The sequence below is a fragment of the Chionomys nivalis genome, chromosome 2 (assembly GCF_950005125.1).
Source record: "Chionomys nivalis chromosome 2, mChiNiv1.1, whole genome shotgun sequence".
Classification (NCBI taxonomy): domain Eukaryota; kingdom Metazoa; phylum Chordata; class Mammalia; order Rodentia; family Cricetidae; genus Chionomys; species Chionomys nivalis.
The window spans coordinates 67,079,611-67,093,060 of NC_080087.1; positions in this window are offsets into that span (position 1 = coordinate 67,079,611).

Genomic DNA, 13,450 nt, shown 5'->3' on the forward strand with positions numbered 1-13,450 from the left:
TAGAGTGTGGAGGCCTGGAAATGTGAGCCTATTTTCACATTGGCCAAAGATCAGAGAGTTGGAATTTTCCTCTAGTTCCTTCAAGGTTATTGTCTGTTTCTACCTCAAACAAAGGTCCCACCTAGGTGTTGACCAGAGAGTTCTGCTTTCTCAAGGTTATTGTCAACCAGTGTGGATAATAGCTAGACCTTGTACTCCAGGAATAGAGAACTAGATTGTTCCTACCTCAAACAAGACTGTAAAGATCCAACTAAGTTCCAGTTCCTTTATGGAGATAACTGTATATTCCACCCAGGGAGTGGTTTGCCTACAGGATGTTTTGGTCTAGTGTGTGAGCATGACTTGTTTTGTTCTAGCAACAGAATGTTTAACTATGGGAGCTGGAGAAATGGCTCAGAAGTTAATAGCAACTGACTGCTCTTCCAGAAGTCTTGAGTTCAATTCCCAGCAAGCACATGTGGCTCAAAACCATCTATAATGAGATCTGGTGCCCTCTTCTGGCAGAACACTGTATACATAATAAATAAATCTTTAAAAAAAACTGTTAAAAAAACTGTGAATGTAGTCGGTGACCCTCAATTGGTATGCTCTTTCTTTGTATCATGATAATGCAGTCTTTTGTCTTACTCCTACCTTTTGGTGTCTTTTTTTCATTTGATATTTTTTGCTTCTTTTTTTAATTAATTAATTTATTTATTTAATTGTTAAAGATTTCTGCCTCTTCCCCGCCACCACCTCCCATTCCCCCCCTCCCCCAATCAAGTCTTCCTCCCTCCTCAGCCCAAAGAGCAAGCAGGTTTCCCTGCCCTGTGGGAGGTCCAAGGACCACCCACCTCCATCCAGGACTATTAAGGTGAGCATCCAAACTACCTGGGCTCCCACAAAGCCATTACGTGCAATAGGATCAAGAACCCATTGCCATTGTTCTTCAGTTCTCAGTAGTCCTCATTGTCCGTTATGTTCAGCGAGACCGGTTTTGTCCCATGCTTTTTCAGACCCCGGCCAGCTGGCCTTGGTGAGTTGCCGATAGAACATCCCCATTGCCTCAGTGTGTGGGTGCACCCCTCGCGGTCCTGAGTTCCTTGCTCGTGCTCTCTCTCCTTCTGCTCCTCCTTTGGATCATGAGACTTCAGTCCAGTGCTCCAATGTTGGTCTCTGTCTCTGTCTTCTTTCATTGCCTGACGAAGGTTAATATTCAGGAGGATGCTTATATGTTTTTCTTTGGGTTCACCTTCTTATTTAGCTTCTCTAGAATCACGAATTATAGTCTCAATGTCCTTTATTTATGGCTAGAAACCAAATATGAGTGAGTACATCCCATGTTCCTCTTTTTGGGTCTGGCTTAACTCACTCAGGATAGTGTTTTCTATTTCCATCCATTTGTATGCAAAATTCAAGAAGTCATTGTTTTTTACTGCTGAGTAGTACTCTAATATGTATATATTCCATACTTTCTTCATCCATTCTTCCATTGAAGGGCATCTAGGTTGTTTCCAGGTTCTGGCTATTACAAATAATGCTGCTATGAACATAGTTGAGCATATACTTTTGTTGTATGTTGGTATTTTTTGCTTCTTTATCAAAGATCATGTGTTCAAAGATGTGTGGATTGATATCCAAGTCTTCTATTCAGTTCCATTGGTCCTCCTATCTGTTCTTATGCCAGTACCAGGCTGTTTTCAGTACTGTAGCTCTGTAGTAGAGTTTGAAGTCAGGAATTGTGATGCCTCCAGAAGTATTTTATTGCCCAGAATTGTTTTGGCTATCCTGGGTTTTTTGCTTTTCCAAATGAAGTTGAGTATAATTCCTTCGAGGTCTTTGAAGAATTTTGCTAGGCATTGCGTTGAATCTGTAGATTGCTTTCAGTAAGATTGCCATTTTTACTATATTAATTCTGTCTACCCAAGAGTATGGGAGGTCTTTTTACTTTCTGGTGTCCTCTACTATTTCTTTCTTCAAATATTTAAAGCTCTTGTCATACAAGTCTTCCACTTGTTTGGTTAGAGTTACTCTGAGATATTTTATGCTATTTGTGGCTATTGTAAAAAGTGTTGGTTCTCTGATTTCTTTTGTAAACCTTTTAGCATCTATGTACAGGAGGGCTACTGATTTTTTTGAGTTAATCTTGTAGCCTGATACATTTCTGAAAATGTTTATGAGTTATAGAAGTTCCTTGGTAGAATTTTTGGGATCACTTATGTAAACTATCATACCATCAGTAAGCAGTGAGAGTTTGAGTTCTTCTTTTCCAATTTGTATCCCCTTGATCCTTCTTTGGCATCTTATTGCTCTAGCTAGGATCTCAAGAACTATGTTTAATAGGTATGGAGAGAGTGGACAACCTTGTCTTGTTTCTGATTTCAGTGGAATTGCTGAGAGTTTCTCTCCATTTAGTTTCATGTTGGCTGTTGGCTTGCTGTATATTGCCTTAATTATGTTTAGGTGTGTTCCTTGTATCCCTGATCTCTCCAAGACCTTTATCATGAAGGGATGTAGTATTTTGTCAATTGCTTTTTTGGCATCTAATGAGATCATCATGTGGTTTTTATTTTCCAGCTTGTTTATATGGTGGATTACGTTGACAGATTTTCATATGTTGAACCATCTCTGCATCTATGGGATGAAGACGACTTGGTCATGGTGGATGATGGTTCTGATGGGTTCTTGGATTTGATTTGCTAGTATTTTATTAAGTATTTTTGCATCAATGTTCATGAGTGAGATTGGTCTGTAATTCTCTTTCTTAGTATTGTCTTTCTGTGGTTTAGCTATCAGATGTTGCTTTCCGCCAAAATATGTATGCCACTACTACATTCTTATGTCTATTGTGCCAGAATGAGAGTTGATGTGGTTCATAAATTTACGTGGTACTTCTGGTATCATGAAAGCTATTTCTCAGTGAACAATTTACATTATTTGAGACGATGTCACTGCATATATCCACCTGTTTGAGACTTACTATGTATTACTGACTGGCCTTGAACTCAATTCCCTTTGCCTGTGCCTCCTAAGTACTGGTTAAACAGCTTGCCTAACCTTGCCCAACTCTGTTTTTCATTATCTGTCCTTTTTGTTTGTTTGTTTTTTAGAGACAGCATTTTGCTGTGTTGTCCTTGATGACCTGGAACTCAGTCTGTAGACCAGGCTTGTCTTGAATTCACAGAGAACTCACTCTGCCTCCTGAGTGCTGGGATTAAAGGTGTGTGTCACTATCTATGACCTGTCCTGTTATCATGTCTTGACAATTATCCAAGGTAACTGCACAGTCTACTTGACAGAAGTGTGTGATCAACTGGATCTCTTGTTTATTGAATTTAAAGACTTCTGTTACACTAAATTGGAAACTCTAATTGAAATAGATGAATATAACTTACCAGGTGAATATAACCTACCAAATTTGAACAACATTAAATAAATAAGCTAAACAGAAATACAAGTAGTATTAAATTTAAGCTGGCATAAAATGCCACCTTTAAAACAACCCCATGACTAGACTGACAGGATACTATCAGAACTTCAGAGAAAAACTAATAGCAAAGCTGCTACTCAAAAATACTTCTTGACACAAGAAAGGAAGGCTTCTTTACCCTAAGTACTAATTGATATTATACCAGATAATGGGCTGAGCATGGTAGCACAGGCCACATTGTAGGGGCAGAGGTAGGTAGATCTCAGTGAGTTCAAGGACAGCCTAGTCTTCAATGTGAGATCCAGACAAGCCAGGGATATTACACAGAGAAACCCTATCTTGAAAAAACAATAAATAAATAGATAAAAAAACAAATAACACCACTAGATAATAATACAACCAAAAGCAATCTATAGACTGATACATTCATTTTTTAAAAAAATTTCTGAGCTTGGGATGGTGGCAAATGTCTTTAATCCCACCACTCTTGATGAAAAGACTGGCTGATCTCTGGGACTTCAAGGCCAGCCTAGTTTACTCTAAAAAAAAAGCTAGTTTTACTTTCAGTTTATTTATATGATGGATTACATTGATAGATTTTCATATGTTGAACCAGCCCTGCATCACTGGGATGAAGCCTACTTGATCATAATGGATAATTTTTTTAAGTGTTCTTGGATTTGGTTTGCCAGTATTTTATTGAGAATTTTTGCATCGATGTTCATGAGTGAGATTGGTCTGTAATCCTCTTTCTTGGTTGAGTCTTTGTGTGGTTTTGGTATCAGGGTGACTGTAGCTTCATAAAAGGAGTTTGGCAATGACTCTTCTGTTTCTATTTTGTGAAACATATTAAGGAGTATAGGTATTAGCTCTTCTTGGAGGGTTGGCAAGAGACTTGACTCTAGAGGGGTTCTCAGGTGTCCAAGGAGATGTCCCCAGCTAGGTCCCTGGGCAGCAAAGGAGAGGGTACCTGAACTGGCCTTCTCCTATAGCCACACTGATGAATATCTTGCATATCACCATAGAACCTTCATTTGGCGATGGATTGAGATAGAGACAGAGACCCACATTGGAGCGCTGGATAGAGCTCCCAAGGTCCAGATGAAGAACAGATGGAGGGAGAACATGAGCAAAGAAGTCAGGAGTGCAAGGGGTGTATCAACCCACGGAGATGGTGGGACTGATCTAATGGGAGCTCACCAAGGCCAGTTGGACTGGGACTGAACGAGCATGTGATCAGACCGGACTCTCTGAATGTGGCTGACAATGAGGGTTGACTGAGAAGCTAATGATAATGGCACTGGGTTTTGATTCTACTGCATGTACTGGCTTTTTGGGAGCCTAGACTGTTTGGATGCACACCTTCCTAGACCTGGATGGAGGGGGAGGGCCTTGAACGTCCCACAGGGCAGGGCACCCTGACTTCTCTTAGGACTGGAGAGGGAGGGGGAAGGAGGAGTGGGAGGGAAATGGGAGGAGGGGAGGAGGTGGAAAATTTTAATAAATAAATAAATTTTTTTAAAAAGCTAGTTTTAGGAATGCCAGGGTTACACAGAGAAACCCTGTTGCAAAAAAAACAAAACAAAAATCTATTATTAGCTATTTCACACTCACACACCTATGTATGTATATACACACATTTTGTGTGTGTTTGTGCATGCACACTTCAAATAGTGCCCACTCTCACTCATACTCTCCATTATCCTGATCTACAATTCTAACAAATTTCTCTGTTATATTCCTCTCTATCCATTTTCCTTTGGGATCTTCGGAGATTAACCAGGCTTATGTGTGAGACTGTATGTTTGAAGCTATGTGTTGGAGTCTGGTGGGTTCAGTAGAGGACTACAGCTAACAGCAGTGAATCTTTTCCTACAATCCATCCAGAGACGTTTGAGACTTAAAGAATGGGACCCTGTGAGCCTTTCCCTTTCCAAGACTGATGGTGGTCTAGTGTGAGGTCAACGCAGGTAAGTGCAGTTGCTGTTGGTTACTGATTACAACAGCTGTATGGAGTCTAAAGAATGGCACGTCTTAACCCTTCCTCCTCTTTCCCTTATTTCCTTTCCTCCTCCTCTTCTTCAGTATTCCCAAAGCCATAGGTAGATGGTGTAACTGATGTTTTAAGGGTTGGTACCACATACCATATTTATTTTCTTAATCTAGGACAGCCAATAGTCTCTGCATTCAACATTGCATAAAAATTCTATGTTTTATCTAAAAGGCACCTTTAACAGGAGTCACAAAAGAACTTGTTTCTGAGTTAGAAAAAAATGGTAAGACCGCCATCTAGTGCTGAGAACAGTACATCACAAGATGAACCCAGTGTTGGGTTGTTAGCAATGGACAGTGATTTCTTTTCAAACTCCAAGTTCCTGTAATGTCTCTCACCATGGACCAGTTGCAGTATTTGGTTTTGGTTTGTCACATCTCTGTAGGAGATGGAAAGCTGGCATCTAAATTTAGCCTGTTATCATTTGGTGTCCATATTGGGTTTCACGGTTTGAGTTGATGTGGATGACTGACCAGGTCTCTTCCTCTTCTTGTGGTAGCCTTTATCCAACCAGCTGGACCGCTTTACACCCACCTATAAATTCCCCAGGTTTCCATAGGACCTAGCTGGTCGTTTCCAGTTTTTCCATGGAGGATCATTTCCTAGTGCTGACTTAAGGTCAGATCACCAACTTGTTATGGCCAACATTCAACTGAAAATTAGGAGAGGCACAGAAAGCAAGATAAACTGGAATATCAATCATAAACAACTAATGAACACAGCTATATGGAGAGAGTACAAGAGAATCACTGAAAGAAAAGATGAGGGAAACTATTAAACAACCCTCTACAAATATAGAAAGCAAATGGGAGGAAATCAAGGAGTTATACAGGAGACTTCAAAGGAGATGATGCTTGGTTATGGAAAAAGGGCAACGCCAGTAGAATGGCTTACTGCAGAGATGATCAACCTGGCAGAATAAAGAAGGACCCTAAAGAGCAAACGAAAAGGAAATCTACAGGTAACAAAACACCACAACTATCTGTGCTGGGAGATCCAAAGAAGAGAGAAGAAGGATAAAGCTAAACTCCATATTATAACACATCTTCTCTATGAAACTATCAGACTGATAACTGCCAGATATGCTCCTAAGATTCAGGTGATTAAAGATGGGCAAGGTCATTTGTTAACAGAACCAGGGGAAGTAAAGAAAAGATGGTGACAATACCTCAACACCCTGTACAATGACCCTAATGCTGTCAATGAAAAACACTTCGGCAGCCACTTGAACCACCAAAGATGATGAGGAAATATTAAATATTGACAGGAGAGAGATAGAGGAAGCTATCAAGGGAGCAAAATGCAAGAAGGCACCAGGAGTGGGTGGCACTGAGGAGGAGCTGACAGCCACTACAATGGACTCAGGGGCCGAGGCGCTTCTCAGACTCTTCAGGGAGATATGGGAACACAAAGTGAACCCACAGAATGGAAACACTAGGTCATAATTCCCATATACAAGAAGAAGGACAAGCTGGACTGCTCCAATTACAGGAGCATTGGTTTATTGTGCCATAGCAGCAAGATCTTCTCCTCCATTATCTTGCAAAAGATCAAGGGCAGAACAGAGGAAATCCCAGCAGAGGCCCAGTGCGGATTCAGATCTAACACGAAGGAGCAAAATTGATCAGATTTTCACTTTGAGACAACTGGCAGAAAAATAAGAGTAACTTAGAAAAGACTTATATTGTGTTGCATCGACTTCAGGAAGGCATTTGATATCATTTGGAGGAATGGACATTGGGAAATAATGAGGTTCTACAGGTACCCAGAGAAAATCATAAGAATACTAGAAAATGCCTACAACAATACCTTTGCTACAGTCAAAGCCTGTGAAGAACTAAGTGATTAGTTTAAGAAAATCATAGGAGAGTTGCAGGGATGCATCCTCTCGTCACTACTCTTTAATATATTCCTGGAATTAATAATAGCAAGAGCCCTGGAGGATGAAGAGATAGGCATGCAGATAGGTGGTGACGATTCCACACTACTTGCTGAAAGTCCAAATGAGCTGCAGGCCAAGATAGAGTGGTGGAAGTCAGTGAAAACTTGGTATGAATGTAAACACAGAGAAGACTGAGATACAACACATGGGAAGGGATTTTAACATTGTAATAAAGAATCAGAACCTCAAGCAAACAGTCAGCTTTGTCTGTCTGGAAGGAAATCTCAGTTCAAAGGAGGAACTATTTTAGATGTCAGGAGGCAGATAGGGATAATGAGGGCTGCATTCCAGGCACTAGTAAAAGTTTGATCTGCGAGAGACATTACGACGATAACAACAAAATTACAATTATATGAGACACTTGACTTGAGCTGCCTTCTTTACAACTCCAAAACCTGGACAATGAAACACTCTTCTCAGAGCAGTGGCTAAATGTGTTTGAGAAGGCATGTCTCCGGAGGATTCTAGGCATCATATGAAGAGACAGGTTGCACAAGGATGACATTAAGAAACATCTCCCATCTACAGAAGGAAGTAAACTACAGGGTACAGCAACGGCTTGAGATACTTGAGCCATGTTATGGGAATGATCGATGGCAGAGACCCGAAGATGGTAATGCTTGGAGGAGTGCTCGGGATAAGGTGAAGAGGGAGGCCCTAAAAACGCTGAATAGACATCGTAAAGAAAGAATGAGGAACCTTGGGTATGACAAAGACGCAAGCATCTAGGACTGCGCAGGATAGGAAGAACTGGAGAATGGTCATAAATGGAACGAACATTGCCGGGTCATGAATGATGATGATGATGATGACTTGGTGTAAGTATGTAGCCTGGTAATCAAGTGGAGGTTAGACGTATTGTCTTTTTTTGTTTGTTTGTTTGTTTGTTTGTTTTTCGAGACAGGGTTTCTCCGTAGTTTTTTGGTTTCTGTCCTGGAACTAGCTCTTGTAGACCAGGCTGGCCTCGAACTCACAGAGATCCGCCTGCCTCTGCCTCCCGAGTGCTGGGATTAAAGGCGTGCACCACCACCGCCTGGCTGATTTACTGGCTGATTTTTAACAGAAAAGTTCTGATCTCACTGTGGGGGTCAGATAGCAGGGTGCAGAGTCCTCCTAGATCCAGGTCTGGTCTAGGCTGGCAGGAAGCATGAGGGGAAGCTGTGCAGAGCGGGTCCTGGGCAGCCTGAATGCTGAGCTGTGTAGATGGAAGCCTGAGACACAGGGGAGAGACATTCAGTGGGGCAGGGAAAACTCAACCAGAAACAACTGTTGGGAGGGTGTAGGAGTTTCTGTGCCTACAGTAGAGCGGGGAAGGGGGAGGCAGAGGGGATGGAGAAGTGGGAGGAGTTTAGAAGAGTGACGTACAAAAGCCGGAAGTAGACTGAAAAGGAAAAGCCGGAAGTGCTTTGTGCCAGTACCTGTGGTAGCTCTGGAACCTGCGGGTTGGCAATCCCGTGGTGCAGACCTGGGTGCGGAGGAGTCGGCAGGAGTCGCGGGGAAGCGAAAACTCCCGGAGCTGCAGTCGCCGCGGGGCGGCCTGGGAAAGTCAGCAGCGCAATGGGGGAACCGCAGCCCGGCGGCCCTGCAACCTCCCAGGTCAGAGGAGCTGCGGGGCTGGGACCCGGGAGGAAGAGATGGGGGTGCGAGTAGTTTAATCTGCTGTTCATAAGACTCTGAAGCTCTGTTACCCTCCTCTGTAAACTTTAGATCACATGAACTCTATAACAGTCCCGCTTTTTTTCATTTATCTTCTAATTGTCAAAATATTCTCATAAAAACCTACTACAATATTTGAATTTATGTATTGTTGTTTGCAAAGATGGTTCTCTTTACTGTGTTGGAAAGGAAAAAGCTTTTCAAATTTACATGCATCCACGCCAAATTTCTTGTTAAACCTCTTCGCTATTCAAGAGAATGGCACACAGAACTAGGGATACGAACTCCCAGAAAAATCTTAAGTATTAGTCATGAAATCAACGCTTGCAAATATAATTAAATCAGAAATTATATTTTTTACGAGTTCCATGGTTGTAAACATTAACACTTAAAAGTAAACCTTTTATCTGCCACTAAATTTTCATCTGACACTTTGTGATGTAAATAGATCATTAAAAGTGTCTTTGACAGACTGAGTGGAATATACATTTAATCCCACCACTGGGGAGGCAGAGGCAAGTGGATCACATTGAGTTTGAGGCCAGCCTGGTTTATCTAATGAGTTAGGTGTCAGCCAGAGCTTCATGCTGATACACTGCCTTAAAAATATAGAAAATAAAAATGTGGCCATGTGGTGGTGGCTCACGCCTTTAATTCCAGCAATTCCAACACTCAGGAAGCAGAGGCCTGTGGATCTCTGTGAGTTCAAGGCCAGCCTGGTCTAAAAAAAAAAAGGAAGAAGAAAGGAAGGAAGGAAAGAAAGAAATGTGTATTTTTGTGCTGAGCTCTTAATGTACAACTTAGAGCCTAAAAAACACAATATACTTTTTAATGATATTAGATCACAGTATTTTCTTTTTTTTATATTTATTTATTATGTGTACAATATTCTGTCTGTGTGTATGTCTGCAGGCCAGACCTCACTACAGATGGTTGTGAGCCACCATGTGGTTGCCGGGAATTGAACTCAGGACCTTTGGAAGAGCAGGCAATGCTCTTAACCTCTGAGCCATCTCTCCAGCCCCAGATCACAGTATTTTCACAGTAAGAAAAGGCGTTATTAAGCCATATGGTAGTGGTAGCACACTCTTTCAATCCCAGCATTTGGGAGACAGAGGAGCTGGGAGTTCCTTCCCACCCTGGTCTACTGAGCAAGTTAAAGGGTAGCTGGATCTATCTACACAGAGAAGCCCTGTCTTGGGGGGGTGGGACAATGAAAACTTATTGTAGTGTAGAATAATAAAGAAAGCGTCTTTTGAATAATTACAATAACTCATCTATATTAGAAAAAAATGTCTAGAGGAATCTTTTGTCTTAGTCAAAGGAAAGCACTCTGTCCATGAACACATGATGAAGCTGTTATTTTTTTGATTCCTATGTTTGCTGTGTTTGAGTCCTAAATTCATTGTGTTGCTCTGTCTGGCCCAAACTCACCAAGTAGACCAAGCTGGCCTGGAAAACACAGAGTTCCACCCTCCTCTGTCTCCCTAGTGCTAAGATTAAAGTTATGCACTGAAACAACTGTTCAAACTGTTGTTTTTTATTTCGTGGTCTGTTGACAGCCAGTGGTGTGACTGTGAACTTCTCCCAGGAGAAGAGGCAGTGCCTGGACCCTGCTCAGGGGGCTTTGTGCAGAGACTTGATGTTGCAGAATTGTAGCAGTCTGATTTCTGTGGGCGAGAACTGTTTGCATGCAGTCTCCCTTGCTCCTCCTCAAAGTGCTCTCCCTCAGAGTATCTTTCTCTTACTCTGAAAGCGTTTGTGCTTTTGAGAGGTTTGAGACTTTCATCATCTTGGTTATATGATAAACTCAGGATGTCACTAGTGTATGATATTCTCATCTCAATCTTTCATTTCCATTTCTGCAGCTGAGATTTGACTGTCCTGTGACTGGAAGTGGGATCCAAGGCACACTAACTGAAAATGATTCCTAAATGTTTTCAGTATTCGGACCCTACCTGACAATTGGGGGAAGACTTCTAGATTCCTCTCTTCATCTACTGAGCACAGTACTGTGTTAGAAATCCAGGTGCTTCCTGAAGAATCTCTTTCTCATGTGCGGGGTTAACTGATCACCCAGACCTGCTCACCTGTGGGGCAGAACAAAGAGGCCAGGAAGGTGAAGAAGGATGAGACAGTAGCTCAGGATCAAGGTATTTGAAAGAACTGGTGAAGGGCTGTCTGTTAGTATTCAGATGTACTGGCCTATACTTGGTGTCCTGACAAGATAGGTCCTCATCTGCAGCCACTAAGAGCACCTCCTATGCACATGCACTATGTTCCCTTTTAAAAGGTGGGCCTTGCCCATCCTCTCTCTCTCTCTCTCTCTCTCTCTCTCTCTCTCTCTCTCTCTCTCTCTCTCTCTCTCTCTCTCTCCTCTCTCTCTCTCTTTCTTCCTCCACTTCTATCCCCAGGGACCAGTTTCAGCCCCCTTCTCTTTCCCTTCTCTGCCCCATGTCTTGCTTCTTACATTAAACCTCCTATGTGAGCACGGTTGTGTGGCGTTCCTCCTTCCCACTGATTTTTTAAATCTATTGTAATTATTGCAAGGGACTCAAGTGAATGTGTGAGTGGGACATGAAATCAGTGTGCCACATTCTGTGTCACTAGAAATGATTCTGGAGATGTCCACTGAGAAAGCTCTCAGGATTGTCCTATTATAGGCACGAGAACTGGTTCTACAGAAGAATTGAAAATGGAGTCAAGTAAAATTTTATTTGAGTGTGCATGTGAGTGATTCTGTCCTTTTCATTGAGATCACTAGTCATGTCTTCATAACAGTATTAACTGGTTTTCATTTCTATGATTTTCATGTATTATAAAAAATCAAAATTAGTGCCAGTAGGTTTACTTATTATTTTCAGAATCTTTTGGTATTCTATTACATTCTCTGCATTTTAGTGTTAATGTCTCTGTTTCTAAAAATAATACATCATAGTTTTATAAGAAGTGAGGAAGTGTATTTATAGACTGTTACACTCTGTCTATACTGTCTTCCCATGGGTATCTCCTGTTGTGTGTGATCGTTTTAATTCCAAATGGTTTCCATTGCTGTAAATGTAGTATACTGTGAGATCACATCAAAGTTTGCACCTCTCATTTTCCGTCTCTTTACTATTCCTTGGTACTTTCAGGATTACTTTTTGTAAAATATGCAATAGAATTGTTATAGGAATGGCTTAGAGACTTAGAGAAGACAGTCTTCCTTCTAGACTGTTTTCTTGTCTTTGAAAAGAACATGATGCAGTGTGCCAATTTGCACATGTTTTATTTATTCTCCTGTTTTCTGTCTGCTGTAGATGACGGCAATCTGAGTTTTGTGACACTTACCTGTGTTGATCAAAGAATCTTCTAATAAACCATTTTATCCTTTGCTGTTACTCTTAATTTTCTATTATGATATTTTTGTTTTGATTTTCTGTCATTATTATGAATATGATTATCAGTCCTCTTTATTGTACTCCATAGGCATGACAGTTTCACAGATCCATTCTTTTTCAGTGTTTTATATCTTTAGATTGCGATGATTTTTTCATGCTAAATATATATTTTATTATCAGCTTTCAGTTTTCTTTTCTTGAATCATGTTGCCTGTTTACATCTTTTGCTTATGGAATACTATGTATTACATTTCAAAAAATCACTGGAAAAATGCATTAGTTGTTTAGAAACTTGAGTGTGAACACTGACTAGGCAGAATTGGAATCTCTACATTAAATTCATATTGTCTCATGATCTACATGGTAGAGCTTTTTATTAACAACTGCTGTTGAGCACAATTTGTTCAATCCATTTACTGATTTATTGATCATACTATCATTTGCTTCCTTTCTATTTTTATCAATTGTAGTATAAATAGATAGTCAATATATGTATATGTTGTGTCGTCTGTCTCTTCAAATTTTCATTATTACCATTTCCCTGGGTTGTTTGTTTTTTTTTTTTAACACAGTACTCTTTGTCTGGTTCTGCTCTTGTTTCAAGTGTTACCCGTTTCTGTTACTCTGTAGGATTCACTGTTTTAGATCGTACATGAAGGTCTGTGATTCACTGTGTGTTAGAATATTGAACCCAGGTTCATATTTTTATATAAAGTCTAGATATTTTCCCAGTTCCACTGTTTGAAGAGACTGTCCAGTCTACAACACGTATTTGTGTAATTTTGCTGACATTGCCCTGGTCATTGATACTGGGCAGGTTTAGATCTGCTGCACTATTGCTTTGGTCTAATCTAGAATCACACTGGGATAGCTTGTGCATTACAACATTTTCCTGGGGCTGCTCTGTACCCAGGGAATTTGTGTCAACATAATTTCTACATTTCTCCTTATTATATCTGTGAAGGTTATTGTGGGGTGTTCAAATGTCATGGGATTTGAACTGACAATAT